The following is a 20,079-nucleotide window of genomic DNA, read 5'->3' on the forward strand; positions in this document are numbered from 1 at the left end:
ACTTTCTTTGAGACCTAGCTGTTTCCCCGAGACACTATGGAAGAAGAATATTGACACTGCTGCTTCTCCAGCAGCTACTATTGTCTCACCTATATTATCATCACAGGCAGAGTTCCCTAACCTTGCCCTTTCATTAACCCTACTTCATCCTCCACTAACCCACATTATGCTGATGTTCATTACCTGCCTTTGGTTATATGGTTCTTCCTGCTTAGAATACCCTTTCTCATCCACTCAGGCAATCCAGACCCTACCTATACTTCAAGGTGCAGCTAAGCTCCACAGAGAAAATAACACTTGATTTGGATATCATGATATTCACAGGAGCTTACCAAAAAGAGAAAAATGGAGTAGAAGGAAAGGTGAAGGTGGGGTAGTTCATGTTATAAGAGGGAGGATATTTCTAGAAATTCTAATAGCATAAATGAAGCATGGTGTTTGTGAAAGACCATGGTATGTTCAAGTAGTAGCAGTTTGTTTAATGTGGCTCCTGTGATGAGGAAAAGTTATAGGCAATAAACATGAAAGGTAGTTGATGACAAACTGAAGTGTCTTACTAAAATAAGACACTTTTTTTATTGGAGTTCAATTTGCCAACATATAGCATAACACCCAGGGCTAAAGGCAAGGATTTAATCTGATAAGTTAAGGGGAATCTTTAAAGGATTCTGAACATAGGACTGGCAAGATAAAAATATATATTTTAGAAATATCCTAATATATAAAGTCCTTGTTAGTTTGATAGGAATGCCACAACAAAGTACTGAAAATTGAGTAGCTTAAACAGAAATTTTCTGTTACAGTCCCAGAGGCTAGAGGTCTAAGATAAAGGTGTCAACAGAATGAATTTCTTCTGAAGGCTGTAAGAGAAGACTCTTTTCTAGGTCTCTCTCCTTGACACGCAGATGGCTTTCTCCCTATACTTCTTCATATCATCTTCCCTCTATTGTGAGCTGTCTTTGCATCCAAAATTCCCCTTTTTACAAGGACACAAATCATATTAGATTAGGGCCTGTCCTAATGACCTTATTTTAACTTGATTATGTCTTTAAATACCCTTTCTCCAAATACGGTCTTACTCTGTGGTATTATGCATTAAAACTGAAAAATGTTTTGAGGACATAATTTCACCTATAACAAAAGCCATAGAGATTAGAGGCAGATAAAAATGACAGTAAAAGAGCTATTTTAATGGGCCAGATCAGACATATTGAAAAATTAGGCAAAGACACTACAAGTTGAGGTGAAGAGCCTACAAATTTCCAAGAAGCAAAATCTGGAGGATGAAGAGAAGAAAGAGTAATAGATGACTCTAGACTTCATTGTTTAGTTGATTATGTGACTGACAGGGATAGAAATGGGAGTGAAGGGTTTAATAATGAATTCAGTTTTAGACATATTAAGTATGAGGTGTCAAGATGTCCACTCAACAGATAAATGGGTAGGTTCAGTCTCAGGAAAAACATTCAGCTTAGAGATGCAATTTGTCATATAGGCCATGATCAGATTATAAATGACAGTTGAAACTCTTCAGTGGATGAGATAATACACACAAACACACACACACACACACACACACACACACACACACGTTATAGAATGGTTAGAGAAGAGAATAAAAACAATAGTCAGTAGGCAGCCCGGGTGGCTCAGCGGTTTAGCGCAGTCTTCCGTCCAGGGAGTTATCCTGGACACCCGGGATGGAGACCCACATCAGGCTCCCTGCATGGAGCCTGCTTCTCCCTCTGCCTGTTTCTCTCTCTCTCTCTCTCTCTCTCTCTCATAAATAAATAAATAAATAAATAAATAAATAAATAATCTTTAAAAAAAGAAAAAAAACAATAGAGAAGTAGGTAGAAATTCAATATAGAGTATTGTCATGGAAGTCAAGGAAGGGAAGGTTTTAAGGAATGATGGAATGAATGCACAACAGCTTCAAATATACTAGAGTCAACTATGTTGAAAACCTAAAAAGAGAAAGCAATGGACATGACATTTAGGAGATCTTCAGGTAGATTTGGCAAAAGTAATTTCAGCAGTGATTTAAATAGAAACTGAAGAAAAATGGAGTGGTCATTTGAGTGAGTGTTGTCAAAGAAAGATTGATTTAGATCAGGGAAAGAATGTGCTTGCAAGCTGAAGATCAGGCAGTATAGCATAATAGTCAAGGCACAGACTTTGTAGAACTTGGGTTCAAATCTTAGTTCTGCCACTTACTAGATGTGTAAACTTGGGAAAGTTGCTTGATTTTTCTGTGTGCCAACTTCCCTAGCTCAAAAATGGGTAAAATAATACTACTTACTTCATAAAATTGTTATGAGCTTTGTATGAATTGATATACAGAAAGTGTTCAATAGAGGGCTTGGCACAGAGCAAATCTTCAATAAATAGGTGGAGACAGTTGGTTGGGTGGGAGAACCAAAGAAGAAAAATAAAGGAAGATAGGAGAGAAGGAAGTTCATGGAACAACTTCTCAGAAGATATAGAAGAAAATGGATCCTCTTCCACTTACTAGCTGTGTGACCTTGGGTAAAGCACTTTACTTTTCATTAGATTTTTAGGGCCTTAGTTTCTTCATCTGTAAAATGGAAATGACAATATTGCCTATCTTACAAGATTATTATGAAAATTCAATGAAATGATACATGAAACACACCTCCCCACTGGGAAGGACTTGGGAAGGATAGTGAATAACCTAGAAGAGATTATGTGTGGCAGTGAGACGGAAAGCTTAAAAAAAAAGTTTCCAAATCAATAATTTTCACCATTTCATAATAGACTAAAGTAGTGCTACAAAATCTTATGTTTTCCTTAAAAGTTTAAGCATTATTCAAGTGTTAATAAATTATGATTTTTATTAAAGTACATGGGAAAGACTTTTAGTATTTAAGAAGTTTAAAATGTGTTCAAAACTGTTTTCAGATAATTATGTTATAAAACAATGGTTAGTATGAAATTAATTTATACTAGTTGACATGAATCCAGCAATAAGCTTTCTAAGATTTTTAAAGAAGGATTGAATTCAAAGCATTAAAACATAAATCATCTTGTGCTAAGATGAACAACTGAAGATTCATCCTCCTTAATAGAGTAGAATTCTAAATAATATAATTGTTGATTATTTACTTTTTTAAAAAATGGCTTCCTATGTGGAATTGGAATTGGGGGTCTTCCTAAGTCACTCAGAATAAAATACAGAGTGTTTACAAGGTCCTGTAAAATCTGACCCTCTCTCTCTGACCTCATGTCCTACCACTCTCCTTTTCACTCCAGTGACATGAGCCTTCTTGCTATCTTTTTTAACACAACAAACCTTTGCAAATTCTATTTCCTCTGTCTAGAACACTTTTTGCTCAGGTGTTCTCATGGCTGGCTCTCTCACTTCATTCAGATATATTCATAAATATTACCACATCAAAGAAGCTTTCCTCAACTACTCTATATCACAGAGCTCTCCCTAATTCCAAGTGCTTTATGTCCATATCCCAGTACAACAAAGACCTTTATTGTTTGTCTTTCCCCTTAACTAACACAGCCTCATTAGAATATAATCTCCAAGAGTGCAGGGGCTTTGTTTTGTGTACTGCTATATATCCCCAGAGTTTTGTGCACTGATAGCACTGAGTAAATTCTCAATATTTGTTGAATTAATTAATGAACAACATAACACAATGTACTTTTGTGTTGATACCCTTGTCTATCATAGCTCCCTACTTTTGAAGGCTAAGCAACAACTGGAAGGACTCAGACCAAAGTAAATATGGGACAAGGCATTCTAGTCTAGCCTCACCCCCAGATCCATGCATTCATTCCAGAAGGGGAATTGGGGGTCAAAACTACTCTTAGTAAAATACGGAGAAAAGAGAGCATGCAAAGTATCCTCTGCCATTATCTCTCATAAACCTCTTTTGCCTCCACATAGACAAAAATTCTCCACAATCCCAAGAAGCAGAATAAATGACACCAAACAATTTAAATTGCTCTGAGGAAGACACTTGAAGCCCTTGGAGAAGGATTTCTATTGTTTTCCTGTAGTACTTGTTGGTGAGTTCACAAACTTTTCATTACCCTAGAAAGAGAATAATATTTCAGCAATGATATTTTATGACAGCTAAGAACTGCCTAGTTCTCATATCCTGCAACTAGAAACTCAACCAAAGGAAAACAAACCAACATTAACACAAAGTGACAGTCAAATGTTAAAATGGAAGAACAGCAGTTCTTAACATATTTCATGCATACCAAATGCAGGAAGCTGGCAATGAAATCAACACATAGTTTCTTCTCTACCCTCCATGCAAGGGTGTGGATAGCAGAGTTAGGTGTGTATGATATGTACAAGTGACTCTTGGCGGTGGGACAAGACTGTACTCCCACTGATGAAAGTTACTAGAAGAGTTCCAGCTGAATTCATGTTTCCTGTGTTTTAAGTAACCATTGGCCAGAGACTTTAGGGAGAAATAACCCTAAGTTAAGTTTTCTTCATTATCTGGATCGGGTGAAATCAATACAACCATTCAAAATAAGCTTGTTTTGAGGTTTGGAAAACCAATTGAAGAAAGAGGGCAAAGAAGAAGGTGCTTTAGCTAAATGTTGCTTAGAAAATCTAGAATTTAAAAAAAAAAAAAAGAAAATCTAGAATTTGACACATGCCCTTGATGGGAATTAGCACTGGGGATGCAATGAAACCTAGCACACTAAAGAAGGGAGGTGTTCTGTGCCTTGCAATTAATACCAGAGGCAGCTGGACTGGTAAACTGCAGAACACTGGGAGCCATGGTATTCCCCTGACCAAACAGAAACTTTCAGAATGAAATACAAACCCTAAAAGCTCAAACAACACGTTTTCATCACTATGACCTATGAGATATAACCAGGCTCCATCTAGTCCTGCTACTCTCCCTAAAAATAAACAGGAGAGAGAAAAAATGGGCAAGATATCACTGGTCTGTATCAGGCTTTCTAACAAATCACCATACAAATTGTTCTATTTAATAGCAGAAGGGAGCTGGTGAAGTCCTCCTCCTCAACAAAATCTTCCAGACTGGACATGAGCATGGTAATGACAGATCACCCAAGATAGCTTTAACTTCTCCATTAACACATCCAGCCCCTCTCTCTTTGCATGTTGTTTTGACTTGAGTTCCTCTTTTCAAGCTATATCTCCCAGTTACTTGGGCTTGGACATATTGATGTATGTTACTAAAGGAAAGACAATAAACATGAACCATTGGATCTTTAACATGACAGATACTTAGTAAATGTTGGAATCAAATTCAACATGAATTTCTATATCCTACAAAGAAAATTTGGTCACCAATCAGTTAAAGGATTCAGTGACCATTGTACATGGTCTTGACATATTATAGACACCACTCAGCAGCAGGAACAACCACAGGCAATAAATCTTGCATTGAATAAATATTTGCAGAATGAATAAATTTTTTCAAGCCATCTTCACAGCCATGTCACCTCTCAGGAAACAGAGAATTTGCCCCTTCAGCTAAAACCTTAGAGTCAATTGACTTTGCAGTTAACTAATGTGCAACTTGGCAACATTGCCCAAGGTGCTCCTCCTGCAAATCAACTGGACTTTAGAACCATTTTTGGAGGCTAGTATGAGAAAGAAAAAGCTGTCCTCACCACACAAATTCCCCCAAAACACGTAGTGTCAGTATGGTGAGTCAATGTCATCCTTCCCCAAATTGAATTTCCAGCAGAGATTTCCCTCGGTTGAACTAGTGTACTGTCCCTTTAAGAAGTCAGGCAAGATGGAGCCCTCCCAGCTCACAGCTAGAGGCTTTAAGCAACCAGAAGGGGATGCTGAAGAGTGACACGAAGAAAGAATGCCTGGAGGGGGTAAGTCGAGGCTCTAATAACAGGAGGGGAAATCAAGGCTCTATCAGTGCAGCCGTCCAACTGTGAGCACCTATCCCGTGGGTGGCAGTTTCCATAGGCTCTAAAGCACCACCCCTCCCTCCCTCCCCTCCCCACCCCTTTCCCCAACCCACTCTGCTCCACCTTCTGTATCCTCCTTGAAAGTCTCCTTTCGTAAGATGGCTCCTTTGCAGCATAGCGGGAGACCCCCAGTGACGGTGGCAAAAGAAAGGAGAAGGGGTGGGCAGGCAAAATAAAAGACTTACTTTAGGATTCTGCACCTCCGAAGGCATCCTCTGCTCCCAGCCCTGGGCCAGGGCCGATGGGGCGGGGCCCGGGTTGAGCTGGTGGACTCGCGGTCCTCGCTCCCTGGTACTACAAATGCAGTTCAGTGGAGAGTTAGAGAGAATGGGCACCGGACTAGGGCCGGTGTTTACTCGATTTTAATTATCTCAAAAGGAGACAGAAGGGTTCAAGAGAGTTGACCGGGGATAAGAGTGGAAGTGAGCTCTAAAACTCCTTTTTGTTTCTTTTTTGTGTAGGTCCCCCGCCGGGCATTAGCAACATCAGGGGTATTGGTTTTCTTTTTCCTTCCTTTTGGTTTCTCCCAACTGCCCGTCCCAGACCCCACCCAGCGGCTCCACCCCATCCACTGCTACACATTCTGTCAATCACCAGCCCCTTTAAAGCTGCATCGCACATCTTGGGTTTTTGTCTCTATTTGGCGGGCACACAGAATCACAGTCTTCTTGCCTTACAACAATCCTCTGACTCTTCTGCTGAGTTTAGGAAGCTGAGGTTAGCTGCTAGTGGCGGTTTCCCTTCCCCTTCTGCCCCAAGTGTGCACAGTGGGTTCCACCCAAACTCCTGGGCTAGCCGGGCCACTGTCAAATCACCAAGAAAGTTACTGCGGCGCCCTCATTGGTACCGCACAGTTTCTGGACCTATGTCCCTATAACAGATATCTGCTGTCCTTGGGCCTCTACCTTCTGCCTGTCCCAAAGTGCTCAGTCTTCTGTCTCTCATCTGTGTAAGCCTCCAGGTTTCACACTAGAATGGGGAAAGAGGGTGGGGAAATGGGTTTCATGCCTCTAACTCACGCAAAACAGCAATAACACCACTGCCTCACTCCAAAATTAGGCAACTCGAAATCAAAGGGCCCTGAAGTCCCATCCACAAATATTATTGGAATTCCACAATGACTTATCAGAAATCACATTTAATGCCATTCTCCATTCTAGTTAATTGCAACACCTGGTTGCTCAGGCCAAAAATCTTGGAGCCATCCTTCACTCCTCTTTTTCTCTCATATAAATACATCTAATTTTTTTTAACTATTAAATCTGTTCAGTAAAGACAGTTTCTGTGATGACTCTCCCACTAGTGTATAATCTCATTAAGAGCAGGGACTTCTATTTTGACCTCTGATATATTCTCAGCATATTGAACGGTGGTTGACATATAGTAGAGGCTCAATTAATATTTGCTCAAAGAATGATTGAAGGCAATATCTTCTGGAATCTGAGTATTATCTGTTTTTAAACAACAAACACCTGAAACTAATAAAACATTGTATGCTATAATTTGAGTAAAAAAAGAATAACACAGACAAAAATACAAAAAGAACCAACCAACCAAATAAAGAAGGCAGTGAAGGGAGACACACCTGTTTTGAACCATTTGCCTCGTCTATTCTCCCTTAGAACATTCATCTGGATACCTTGCCTCAGGGCTGAGTTCCAATGGTAGTTGCAGCAGTGACTTAATGGCAGTGTACTTTTAGGTTGGCTTCTAGGGTTGATTGCTGATGGTTGTGTTCTTAGTTCTGTCCAAGTCAGTGCTAGGGTGTATAGTTCTTGAAGGCATGGTTCCTCTGAATTAATAGAATCTGTGCCTCTAGATGTGTTTCTTACTTTGAAGTCAGATTATTTATATATGCACTCTCATGCCTCCAAAGATGCATCAATTCATTTGATTCCCACAACCTCAGTATGAAGTAGGCATTATTATCTTTATATTATAGGTGAGAAAACAAAAACCCAGAGAGTAGAGTGACTTGCCAAAACTCACACCCATATGAAATGGTAAAGCTGGTATTTGAGCCCAAGTAGTATAGCTCCAGATATACACACTTACCCACTACACTACACTGTATTTCCTAAACTAAACTTATACTCAGTCATGATATTGGGAAGATCAGACAACCCAGTTGCCAGATGTTAATTGGTTAAAGACAAAGGGAAGCAGCTGAAATTAGGGACATTTGTTACATAAAGCAAGAAGGAGTAATCCTGTAAGCTGTGATCTTGATACAAGGTCATGGGGGCAGCCATTTCCCTTTCCCACTTGGAAGGACCTAGGGCTCTTTAGCCTCAAGAAGAGAAAACTCAGAAGGGCAAAATTTCTGTGTTTTAGTCTTGTCTTAAGCTGACATTGGCATGTCCCTGATGACTTATCCATCATGTGTCTCAACCTCTGCTATCTGCCTGCTATAAGCAGGCTATTAGCTATTCAGCTTGGCCCAATTCTTTGGACTTCTGGCCATGGATAACAGATACCTTTAGTTAGGTTCCTGCCTATACCTGAGCATGATCTCATGAAAGGTTTAAAAGACTATTAGTACAGTACTAAGCATTGTGAAACATAGGCAAAAAAGGGGGGCTATATATAGTATTAAAGGTTGGAAGTTTCTTGTATACCACTTATTTGCTGTTTGACTACATGAAAGATTGTATGCAACAATATCATATTCTGCATTGTACAATGAGGAGATTGAATTAATAGTGACCAAGGGCTCCTTCTATTTCAGAAATTCTCTGTCAGTTCCATCGATCATGTCACTGATGGCAGAAAGTTCTTATGACAGGAAAAGGCTTGCTGGGGGCAGGTGAACATAGTTTCTTAATCCCATTTCTCTTAATATTAAATTTTAGCAGGTACCACATGAATGGAATGGGTGCCCAATTAACAAGACTTACCTTCTTTGGAACTGGTTTGAAACCATAGGTTCTACTGTAATGGCTATGTTTGGATTCTGTAATATATAAACCTTCCCTATTGGCCATAAGAATTTATTCCAGGGAAAGATCCCTGACCCAACTGGGACAATAAGTTTCTTTTTCCAGGGAACGTGACATTTTTATTTTAAAATTCCCCTGGCTATTCAGGGTCTTTTCTGATTCCACACAAATCTTAAAATAATTTGTTCTAACTCTCTGAAGAGAGTCCATGCTATTTTGATAGGGAGTGCATTAAACATGTAAATTGCCCTGGGTGACATTGACATTTTCACAATATAAATTCTGCCAATCCATGAGCATGGAATATTTTTCCATCTCTTTGTGTCTTCTCAATTTCTTTCAGAAGGGATCTATAGTTTTTAGGGTATAGATCCTTTACCTCTTTGGTCAGGTTTATTCCTAGGTATCTTATGCTTTTGGGTGCACTTGTAAATGGGATTGACTCCTTAAGTTCTCTTTCTTCAGTCTCATTGTTAGTGTATAGAAATGCCACTGATTTCTGGGCATTGATTTTGTATCCTGCAGCGCTACCAAATTGCTGTATGAGTTCTAGCAATCTTGGGGTGGAGGCTTTTGGGTTTTCAATGTAGAGTATCATGTCATCGGCGAAGAGGGAGAGTTTCACTTCTTCTTTGCCACTTTGAATGCCTTTAACGTCTTTTTGTTGTCTGATTGCTGAGGCTAGGACTTCCAGTACTATGTTGAATAGCAGTGGTGAGAGTGGACATCCCTTTCTTGTTCCTGATCTTAGGGGAAAGGCTCCCAGTGCTTCCCCATTGAGAATGATATTTGCTGTGGGCTTTTCATAGATGGCTTTTCAGATGTTGAGGAATGTTCCCTCTATCCCTACACTCTGAAGAGTTTTGATCAGGAATGGACGCTGTATTTTGTCAAATGCTTTCTCTGCATCTAATGAGAGAATCATATGGTTCTTGGTTTGTCTCTTGCTGATATGATGAATCACATTGATTGCTTTACGAGTATTGAACCAGCCTTGTGTACCGGGGATAAATCCTACTTGGTCATGGTGAATAATTTTCTTAATGTGTTGTTGGATCCTATTGGCTAGTATCTTGTTGAGAATTTTTGCATCCATGTTCATCAGGGATATTGGTCTGTAATTCTCCTTTTTGGTGGGGTCCTTGTTTGGTTTTGGAATTGAGGTGATGCTGGCCTCATAGAACGAATTTGGAAGTACTCCATCTCTTTTTATCTTTCCAAACAGCTTTAGTAGAATAGGTATGGTTTCTTCTTTAAACATTTGATAGAATTCCTCAGGGAAGCCATCTGGCCCTGGACTTTTGTGTATTGGGAGGTTTTTGATGACTGCTTCAAATTCCTCCCTGGTTATTGGCCTGTTCAGGTTTTCTATTTCTTCCTGTTCTTGTTTTGGTAGTTTGTGGCTTTCCAGAAATGCGTCCTTTTCTTCTAGATTGCCTAATTTATTGGCCTATAGCTGTTCATAATATGTTTTAAAATCATTTGTATATCCTTGGTGTTGGTAGTGATCTCTCCTTTCTCATTCATGATTTTATTAATTTGAGTCTTTTGTCTCTTCTTTTTAATAAGACTGGCTAATGGTTTGTCTATCTTATTAATTCTTTCAAAAAACCAAATCCTGGTTTTGTTGATCTGTTCTTCAGTTCTTCTGGTCTCTATTTCATTGAGTTCTTCTCAAAACTTTATTAACTCTCTTCTTCTGCTGGGTGTAGGATCTTTTTGCTTTTTTTCTCCAGCTCCTTTAGGTGCAAGGCTAGCTTTTGTATTTGAGTTCTTTCCAGTTTTTGGATGGATGCTTGTATTGCAATGTATTTCCCCCTCAGGACTGCTTTGCTGTATCCCAAAGATTGGGTACAATTGTAAATGGGATTGACTCCTTAATTTCTCTTTCTTCAGTCTCATTGTTAATATATAGAAATGCCACTGATTTCTGGGCGTTGATTTTGTATCCTGCCACATTGCATATTTGCTGTATCAGTCTAGCACTCTTGAGGTGGAGTCTTTTGGGTTTTCTACGTACACTATCTTGTCATCTGCAAAGAGGCAGAGTTTCAGTTCTTCTTTGCCAATTTTCATGCCTTTTATTTTATTGTTGTCTGTTTGCTGTGGCAAGGAAATCTAGTACTATGTGAATAGCAGTGGTGAGAATGGATATCCCTGTCGTGTTCCTGATCTTAGGGGAAAGGCTCCCAGTGTTTCCCCATTGAGAATGATATTTGCTGTGGGCTTTTTGTAGATGGCTTTTAAGATGCTGAGGAATGTTCCCTCTATCCCTACACTCTGAAGAGATTTGATCAGAAATGGATGCTGTCTTTTGTCAAATGCTTTCTGTGCATCTATGAGAGGATCATATGGTTCTTGATTTTTCTCCTTTTGATATGGTCTCTTACGTTATTGCTCTACGAGTGTTGAACCAGCCTTGCATCCTGGGGATAAATCACACTTCATCATGGTGAATAATCTTCTTCATGTACTGTTGGATCCTATTGGCTAGTATCTTGTTGAGAATTTTTGTATCTATGTTCATCAGGGATATTGGTCTATAATTCTCTTATTCGGTGGGGTCTTTGACTGGTTTTGGAATTAAGGTGATGCTAGCTAGCCTCATTAAACAAGTTTGAAAGCATTCTATCCCTTTCTATCCTTCAGAACAGCTTTAGTAGAATAGGTATTGTTTCTTTAATCGTTTGATAGAAGTCCCCTTGGAAGCCATCTGGCCCTGGAATTTTGTTTCTCAGGTGATTATTGATGACCACTTCAATTTCCTCCAGGTTATTGGCCTGTTCACGTTTTATATTTTTTACTGTTCCAGTTTTGGTAGTTTGTTGATTTCCCGAAATCTGTCCATTTTTTTCTAGATTGCTTAATTTATTGGCATATAGCTGCTAATAAGAAGTTTTTAAAATCGCTTGTGTTTCCTTTGTATTAATTTTGACCTCTCCTATTTCATTTATGATTTTATTAATTTGAGTCTTCTCTCTCTTCTTTTTAATAAGGCTGGCTAAGGGTTTATCTATCTTATTAATTATTTCAAAGAACCAACTCCTGGTTTTGTTGATATGTTCCACAGTTCTTCTGGTCTCTATTTCATTGAGTTCTGGTCGAATCTTTATTAACTCTCTTCTACTTGGTGTAGGTTTTATTTGGTGTTCATTCTCTAGTTTCTTTAGGTGTTAGATTAGCTTGTATATTTATGTTTTTTCCAATTTTTTGAGGGATGCTTCTATTGTGATGTATATCCCTCTCAGGACTGCTTTTGCTGTATTCCAAAGATTTTGAATGGTTGTGTCTTCATTTTCATTATTTTCCATGAGTGTTTTAATTTTTCTCTAATTTCCTGGTTGACCCATTCATCTTTTAGCAGGATATTTCTTAACCTCCACATGTTTGAGTTTCTTACAAATTTCTTCTTATGATTGATTTCCAGTTCCAAAGTATTATGGTCTGAAAATATGCAGGAAACAATCCCATGCTTCTGGTATCTGTTGAGTGCTGATTGTGACCCAGTATGTGGCCTATTCTGGAGAAAGTTCCATGTGAACTTGAGAAGAATGTGTGTTCAGTTTCGTTCAGATGCAAAGTTCTGTATATATCTGTATATATCTGTGAAATCCATCTCATCCAGTGTATCATTTAAAGCTCTTGTGTCTTTGGAGATGTTGTGCTTAGAATATCCATCATTTGCAGGAAGTACCATATTGAAGTCTCCTAATATTAATGTATTTTTATCTATGTATGTCTTTACTTTGGTAATTAATTGAGTGATATACTTGGCATCTCCCATATTGGGGTATAAATATTCATGATTGTTAGGGCCTCTTGTTGTATTGACCATTAAGTATGATGTAGTCTCCCTCTCTGTCTCTTACTACAGTCTTTGGAATAAACTCTAATTTACCTGATATAAGATTGCTATCTGACATTTATTTGAGGACCATATGAACAGTAAATGGCACTCCAACCTTTCATTTTCAGGCTGGAGGTGTCCTTAGGCCTAAAAGGTGTGTCTTGTAGATAGCAAATAGATGGGTCTTCCTTTTTTATCCAGTCTGAAACCTTGCATCTGTTGATGGGATCATTTAGCCCATTCACGTTCAGAGTTACTATTGAAGGTTATGAATTTACTGTCATCATAATACGTACTCATTCCCTCTTTTTGTGGCTTATTCCTTTATGCTTCCTCTTTGTTTTACAGGGTCCTCCTTAATATTTCTTGCAGAGCTGGTTTAGTGGTCACATATGCTTTTAGTTTCTGTCTCTCTTGGAAGCTCGTAATGTCTCCTTCTATTCTGAATGAAAGCCTTGCTGGATATATTATTCTTGGCTGCATGTTCTTCTCATTTAGGACCTTGAATATATCCTGCCAGCCCTTTCTAGCCTGCCAGGTCTCTGTAGAGAGGTCTGCTGTTAATCTAATATTTCTCCCCATATAAGTTAGGGATCTCTTGTCTCTTGCTGCTTTAAGGATTTTCCCTTTGTCTTTGGAATTTGCAAGTTTCACTATTAGATGTTGAGGTGTTGAATGGTTTTTATTGATTTTAGGGGGAACCTGTCTATCTCCTGGATCTGAATGCCTGTCTCCCTTCCCCAGTTAGGGAAGTTCTCAGCTATGATTTGTTCAAATACATATTCTGGACCTCTGTCCCTCTTGGCGCTCTCTGGAACCCCAATTATTCATAGATTTTTTCCTTCTGAGGCTATCATTTATTTCCCTTAACCTTTCCTCATGGTCTTTTAATTGTTTTGCTTTTTTCTCTCAGCTTCCTTGTTTGCCATCAACTTCTCTGTTACTCTTCTACCTTATTAACCCTCCTCATTAGGACCTCCAGTTTGGATTGCATCTCATTTAATTGATTTTTAATTTTGGCCCAATTAGATCAAAATTCTGCAGTCATGAAGTCTCTTGATTGCTTTATCCTTTTTTCTAGAGCCACCAGTAGATTTATAATTGTGCTTCTGAATTGGCTTTGTGACATTGAATTCTAATCCAAATTCTGTAACTCTGTGGGAGAGAGTATTGTTTCTGATTCTTTCTTTTGTGGTGAGTTCTTTTAGTCATTTTGCTCATTGCAGAGTGGCTATATGAGCAGGCTGAGTCAAGAATATCAACCACAACCTAAGTAAAGTTCACCCTAGGTGATTCCTCTGGTTCTATATAGTGTAAATCCTTCGACTTCGCTTGGAGCTTTCCAGTGTGGCTTAGTGAAGAACTTGCTTTCCTCCTGTACTTCCAGCTTGTCTTGTGGGGTAGGGGCTGCTGTACTGATTCTCAGGAGTTGGCACCTGGGGGAGCTGCCCCACCCACTGCAGGGTGCCATGCTCAGTGGTAGCTGTTTACCTCATGAGGCCTCTGTACCCTGGTGGCCCCGCCCCTCCCAGAGACATGGTGAAATTAGGATGAACACAACACTTGTGGCAGCCAGCTCTCCAGCCCTGTAATCAGCTTCCCGCAGTAATTACCACAATCTGTCAGTCTGCCCTGGTGTAGATGCTCTCAGGCTAGTGGGAAGTGCTGATCTGCACATCTTGGGGGCACCCACGGCAGGAGAGTTCTCGCTGTCCTGTGCCCTCCCCACTTCCGCCTGTCCCAGTTGGAGGGCAAGATCCTGGGTTCTGTCTGCTTGATGCGGTGGGATTTGGGGCCCAGGCCTGCTGGAATCATGCTCCCGGCGTGGGGCTCCCGAAGGCAGCAGACCACAGACCCTCCATCCAAGCCGCCCGCCTTACTGATCAGGTTCTCCTGGATGCCCCACTGGGCGCACACTCCAGCCCTTTACCAAGATCGCCCCACAGTCTGTTGCATGCATTACCCCGGGGTGCATTTCCTCTATTATTGACTCTGGGAAAAAGGAGGCTCCACTGCCCCTCCTCTGATTCTGCTCTATTTCCCTTCTAAGCACCTTTGTGTCTGGGAAGAATCTGGTGCAGATTTTTCAAAGTTCCTGTTTCTTCGGGACTGGCCTTTCCTGTCCTGGAGACTTTCATAGCCTGGCTTTAGCATGGCTCCTCTCAAGCCCCCTCGCCCATTTGATTCTTTTTTGTTTTATTTTCTTTTTCCGTCTTCCTATCTTGTTAGGAGCGAAAAACTTCTCTCTGTAGCGTTCCAGCTGTTCCCTCTTTAAATCTCAGGTCGAATTCATAGGTTTTCATGATGGTTTGAAAGTAATCTAGGTAAGTTGATGGGGCCAGGTGAGTTGAGGACCCCTACTTCTCCACCATCTTTGCCAGAGAATATCCCCAGTCTTTGGATTAAAATAAAATTTATCAAAGGCGAGGCAAAGTGGCAGAAGAATAGGATCCCCAAGTCACCTGTCCCCCCAAATGACCTAGATAAACTTCAAGTCATCTTAAAAACATACGAATTCGGCTTCAGATTTAAAGAGAGAACAGCTGGAATGCTACAGTGGGAAGAGTTCATGCTTCTATCAAGGTAGGAAGACGGGGAAAAAAATAAAAGGCATCGAAGGGGGTAGGGGCCCCGTGAAGAGCCGGGCTAAGGCTGCTGTGAGTGCCCCCAGGACAGGAAAGCCCCAAGAAAGCCCCATCCAGGAGAAGCAGGGAATTCACCCATCTTCTCAGACGGAAAGGCACTCACAGGGAGTTGGAGCAGGAACCCAGGAGGGGCGGGGATGCCCTCAGCTCCCAGGGACACTAACAGAATACCTGCGCCCTGGGGAGAGCTGCCACACCCCGCGGCCGAGCTCCCTAAAGGGCTGCAGCGCCCCCACAGCTCGACCCAGGAGCAGCTTGGAGGCGGCTCATGTGGTGGCTCCACACGGAGGGAGCTGCGCGGCCTGGGAGCAGCTCGGGGGCGGCTCCGGCAGAGGCTCTGTGCAGAGGGAGCTGCGCGTCCGGGAGCAGTTCCAACAGCGCAGGCCCGGGAGCACCGGGCACCGGAGACACAGCCCAAGATCCAGCGCTCCCCCCGGGACAGGCAGAAGCCAGGAGGGCACAGGACAGCAAGGACACTCCTGCCTCTGGGCGGCCCCAAGCTGAGCAGATCAGCGGCCCCGCCCCCGGAGCATCCAGGCCCCTGCAGACTGAGAGCACCATAGTTACTTCAGGAGCTGACTCCAGGGCTGGAGATCTGGCTGCTGCTACTGTTGTTTTTCCTCCAGGTGCCTCCCAGGATAAACAATCCCCACTGAGCTTCACAGTGTCCTCATAGGATACGAAGGTAAAACAACGTTCACAGAGCCCTGCAACAGGCAGGGGGCTGAGCAGCTCCCCCAAGTGCTAACACCTGAAACAGCACAGCAGGCCCCTCACCCAAAAGACCAGCTAGACGGACAGGGGAAAAACAAATTACTGACCAAGCAGCACTGGAAAGTTCCAGGGGAAATAGAAGATTTTACAGTATACAAAATCAAAGGATACTCCCCCTTGTTTTTTATTTTTTGATTTCTGTTTGCTTCCGCCCCCCTTATTACTTTTCTTCTTTTTTTCTTTTTTTCACTTTTTTTCCTTTCTTTTCTTCTTTCTCTTCTCTCTTTTCTCCTTTTCCCAATACAACATGTTTTTCTCTACTCTGCACTGAGCAAAAGGACTAGAAGGAAAAACTCACCTTAAAAGAAAGAATCAGAAACAGTCCTCTCTCCCACAGAGTTACAAAATTTGGATTACAATTCAATGTCACAAAGCCAATTCAGAAGCACGAATATAAAGCTACTGTTGGCTCTAGAAAAAAGCATAAAGGACTCAAGAGACGTCATGACTGCAGAATTTAGACCTAATCAGGCAGAAATTAAAAATCAATTAAATGAGATGCAATCCAAACTGGAGGTCCTAACGACGAGGGTTAATGAGGTGAAAGAACGAGTGAGTGACATAGAAGACAAGTTGATGGTAAAGAGGGAAACTGAGGAAAAAAGAGACAAACAAGTAAAAGATATTAGGATAGATTAAGGGAAATAAATGACAGCCTGAGGAAGAAAAATCTACATTTAATTGAGGTTCCCGAGGGTGCCAAAAGGGACAGAGGTCCAGAATATGTATTTGAACAAATCATAGCTGAAAACTTTCCTAATCTGGAAAGGGAAACAGGCATTCAGATCCAGGAAATAGATTCCCCCCTCAAAAATAAAAACCGCTCAACACCTCGACATTTCATAGTGAAGCTTCCAAATTCCAAAGATAAAGAGAAGATCCTTAAAGCAGCAGGAGACAAGAAATCTCTAACTTTTATGGGGAGAAATAGTAGATTAACAGCAGACCTCTCCATAGAGACCTGTCAGGCCAGAAAGGGCTGGCAGGATATATTCAGGTCCTAAATGAGAAGAACATGCAGCCAAGAATCCTTTATCCAGCAAGGTTATCATTCAGAATAGAAGGAGAGATAAAGAGTTTCCAAGATAGACAGAAACTGAAAGAATATATGACCACCAAACTGGCTCTGCAAGAAATATTAAGGGGGATGATGTAAAAGAAAGAGGAAGTCCAAGGAAACAATCCACAAAAACGGACTGAATAGGTATCATGATGACACTAAATTCATGTCTTTCAATAGAAACTCTGAACGTGAATGGGCTTAATAACCCCATCAAAAGGCACAGGGTTTCACTGGATAAAAAAGCAAGACCCATCTATTTGCTATCTACTAGAGACTCATTTTCGACGTAAGGACACCTACAGCCTAAAAATAAAAGGTCGGGGAACCATTTACCATTCAAATGGTCCTCAAAAGAAGCAGTGGTAGCCATCCTTATATCAGATAAATAAAAAATTATCCCAAAGACTGTAGTGAGAGATGAAGAGGGACACTATATCATACTTAAAGGATCTATCCAAGAAGAGAACTTAACAGTCATCACTATATATGCCCCGAATGTTGGACCTGACAAATATATCAATCAATTAATAACCAAAGTTAAGACATACTTAGATAACAATACACTTATACTTGGTGACTTCAATCTAGTGCTTTCTACAATCGATAGGTTTTGTAAGCACAGCATCTCCAAAGAAACAAGAGCTCTAAATGATACCTGCACCAGATGGATTTCACAGATATCTACAGAACTTTATATCCAAACACAACTGAATAAAATTCTTCTCAAGTGCACATGGAACTTTCTCCAGAAGAGACCACATACTGGGTCACAAATCAGGTCTTAACCAATACCAAAAGATTGGGATCGTCCCCTGCGTATTCTCATACCATAATGCTTTGAAAATAGAACTAAATCACAAGAAGTTTGGAAGGATTTCAAACAAATGGAGGTTAAGGACCATCCTCCTAAAAGATGAAAGGGTCAATCAGGAAATTAAGGAAGAATTAAAAAGATTCATGGAAACTAATGAGAATGAAGACACAACCGTTCAAAATATTTGGGATGCAGCAAAAGCAGACCTGAGGAGGAGATACATCGCAAAACGAGCAACGATCCAAAAAATGGAAAGAACTTAAAAACAAAAGCTAACCTTACACCTAAAGGATTTACAGAAAGAACAGCGTAGATCCTACACCCAGCAGCAGAAGAGAGTTAGTACAGATTCGAGCAGAACTCAATGAAATAGAGACCAGAAAAATTGTGGAAAAGATCAACAAAACCAGGAGTTGGTTCTTTGAAAGAATTAATAAGATAGATAAACCCTTTGCCAGCCTTATTAAAAAGAAGAGAGAGAAGACTCAAATTAATAAAATCATGAATGAGAAAGGAGAGATGACTACCAACACCAAGGAAATAGAAACGATTTTAAAACGTATTATGAACAGCTATTTGCCAATAAATTAGGCAAACTAGAAGAAATGGAAGCATTTCTGGAATATCACAAAGTACCAAAACTGGAACTGGAAGAAATAGAAAACCTGAACAGGCCAATAACCAGGGAGGAAATTGAAGCAGTCATCAAAAACCTCCCAAGACACAAAGTCCATGGCCAGATGGCTTCCCAGGGGGAATTCTATCAAACGTTTAAAGAAGAAACCATACCTATTCTACTAAAGTCATTCGGGAAGATAGAAAGAGATGGAATACTTCCAAGCTCGTTCTATGAGGCCAGCATCACCTTAATATCATTCTCAATGGGGAAGCATTGGGAGCCCTTCCCCTGAGATCAGGAAGAAGACCGGTCATCGGCGAAGAGGGAGAGTTTGACTTCTTCTTTGCCAATTTGAATGCCTTTAATGTCTTTTTGTTGTCTGATTGCTGAGGCTAGGACTTCCAGTACTATGTTGAATAGCAGTGGTGAGAGTGGACATCCCTGTCTTGTTCCTGATTTTAGGGGAAAGGCTCCTAGTGTTTCCCCATTGAGAATGATATTTGCTGTGGGCTTTTCATAGATGGCTTTTAAGATGTCAAGGAATGTTCCCTCTATCCCTACACTCTGAAGAGTTTTGATCAGGAATGGATGCTGTATTTTGTCAAATGCTTTCTCTGCATCTAATGAGAGGATCATATGGTTCTTGTTTTTTCTCTTGCTGATATGATGAATCACATTGATTGTTTTATGGGTGTTGAACCGGCCTTGTGTCCCAGGGATAAATCCTACTTGGTCATGGTGAATAATTTTCTTAATGTACTGTTGGATCCTATTGGCTAGTATCTTGTTGAGAATTTTTGCATCCATGTTCATCAGGGATATTGGTCTGTAATTCTCCTTTTTGGTGGGGTCTTTGTCTGGTTTTGGAATTAAGGTGATGCTGGCCTCATAGAACGAATTTGGAAGTACTCCATCTCTTTCTATCTTTCCAAACAGCTTTAGGAGAATAGGTATGGTTTCTTCTTTAAACGTTTGATAAAATTCCCCTGGGAAGCCATCTGGCCCTGGACTCTTGTGTCTTGGGAGGTTTTTGATGACTGCTTCAATTTCCTCCCTGGTTATTGGCCTGTTCAGGTTTTCTATTTCTTCCTGTTCCAGTTTTGGTAGTTTGTGGCTTTCCAGGAATGCGTCCATTTCTTCTAGATTGCCTAATTTATTGGCATATAGCTGTTCATAATATGTTTTTAAAATCGTTTGTATTTTTTTGGTGTTGGTAGTGATCTCTCCTTTCTCATTCATGATTTTATTAATTTGCGTCTTCTCTCTCTTCTTTTTAATAAGGCTGGCTAATGGTTTATCTATCTTATTAATTCTTTCAAAGAACCAACTCCTGGTTCTGTTGATCTGTTCCACAGTTCTTCTGGTCTCGATTTCGTTGAGTTCTGCTCGAATCTTTATTAACTCCCTTCTTCTCTTGGTT

At 40.5% G+C, this 20,079-nt stretch overlaps 1 protein-coding gene and 1 long non-coding RNA gene across 4 annotated transcripts in view; one reads left to right on the forward strand and one right to left on the reverse strand.

Annotated features, from left to right (window-relative positions):
• KLF8 (KLF transcription factor 8) overlaps positions 1-6,489 on the reverse strand; it is a 296,414-nt gene extending 289,925 nt beyond the window's left edge. Inside the window, exon 1 of the mRNA XM_077889758.1 lies at positions 6,144-6,489. The gene's annotated coding sequence lies outside the window, so the exon portion shown is untranslated. The remainder of the gene's footprint in view (positions 1-6,143) is intronic.
• LOC144308768 (uncharacterized) overlaps positions 5,724-20,079 on the forward strand; it is an 81,669-nt gene continuing 67,313 nt past the window's right edge. For all 3 annotated transcript variants that reach the window (XR_013375089.1, XR_013375088.1, XR_013375087.1), the window contains exon 1: positions 5,724-5,859. This is a non-coding gene — a long non-coding RNA (uncharacterized LOC144308768). The remainder of the gene's footprint in view (positions 5,860-20,079) is intronic.

The sequence above is a fragment of the Canis aureus genome, chromosome X (assembly GCF_053574225.1).
Source record: "Canis aureus isolate CA01 chromosome X, VMU_Caureus_v.1.0, whole genome shotgun sequence".
Lineage (NCBI taxonomy): Eukaryota > Metazoa > Chordata > Mammalia > Carnivora > Canidae > Canis > Canis aureus.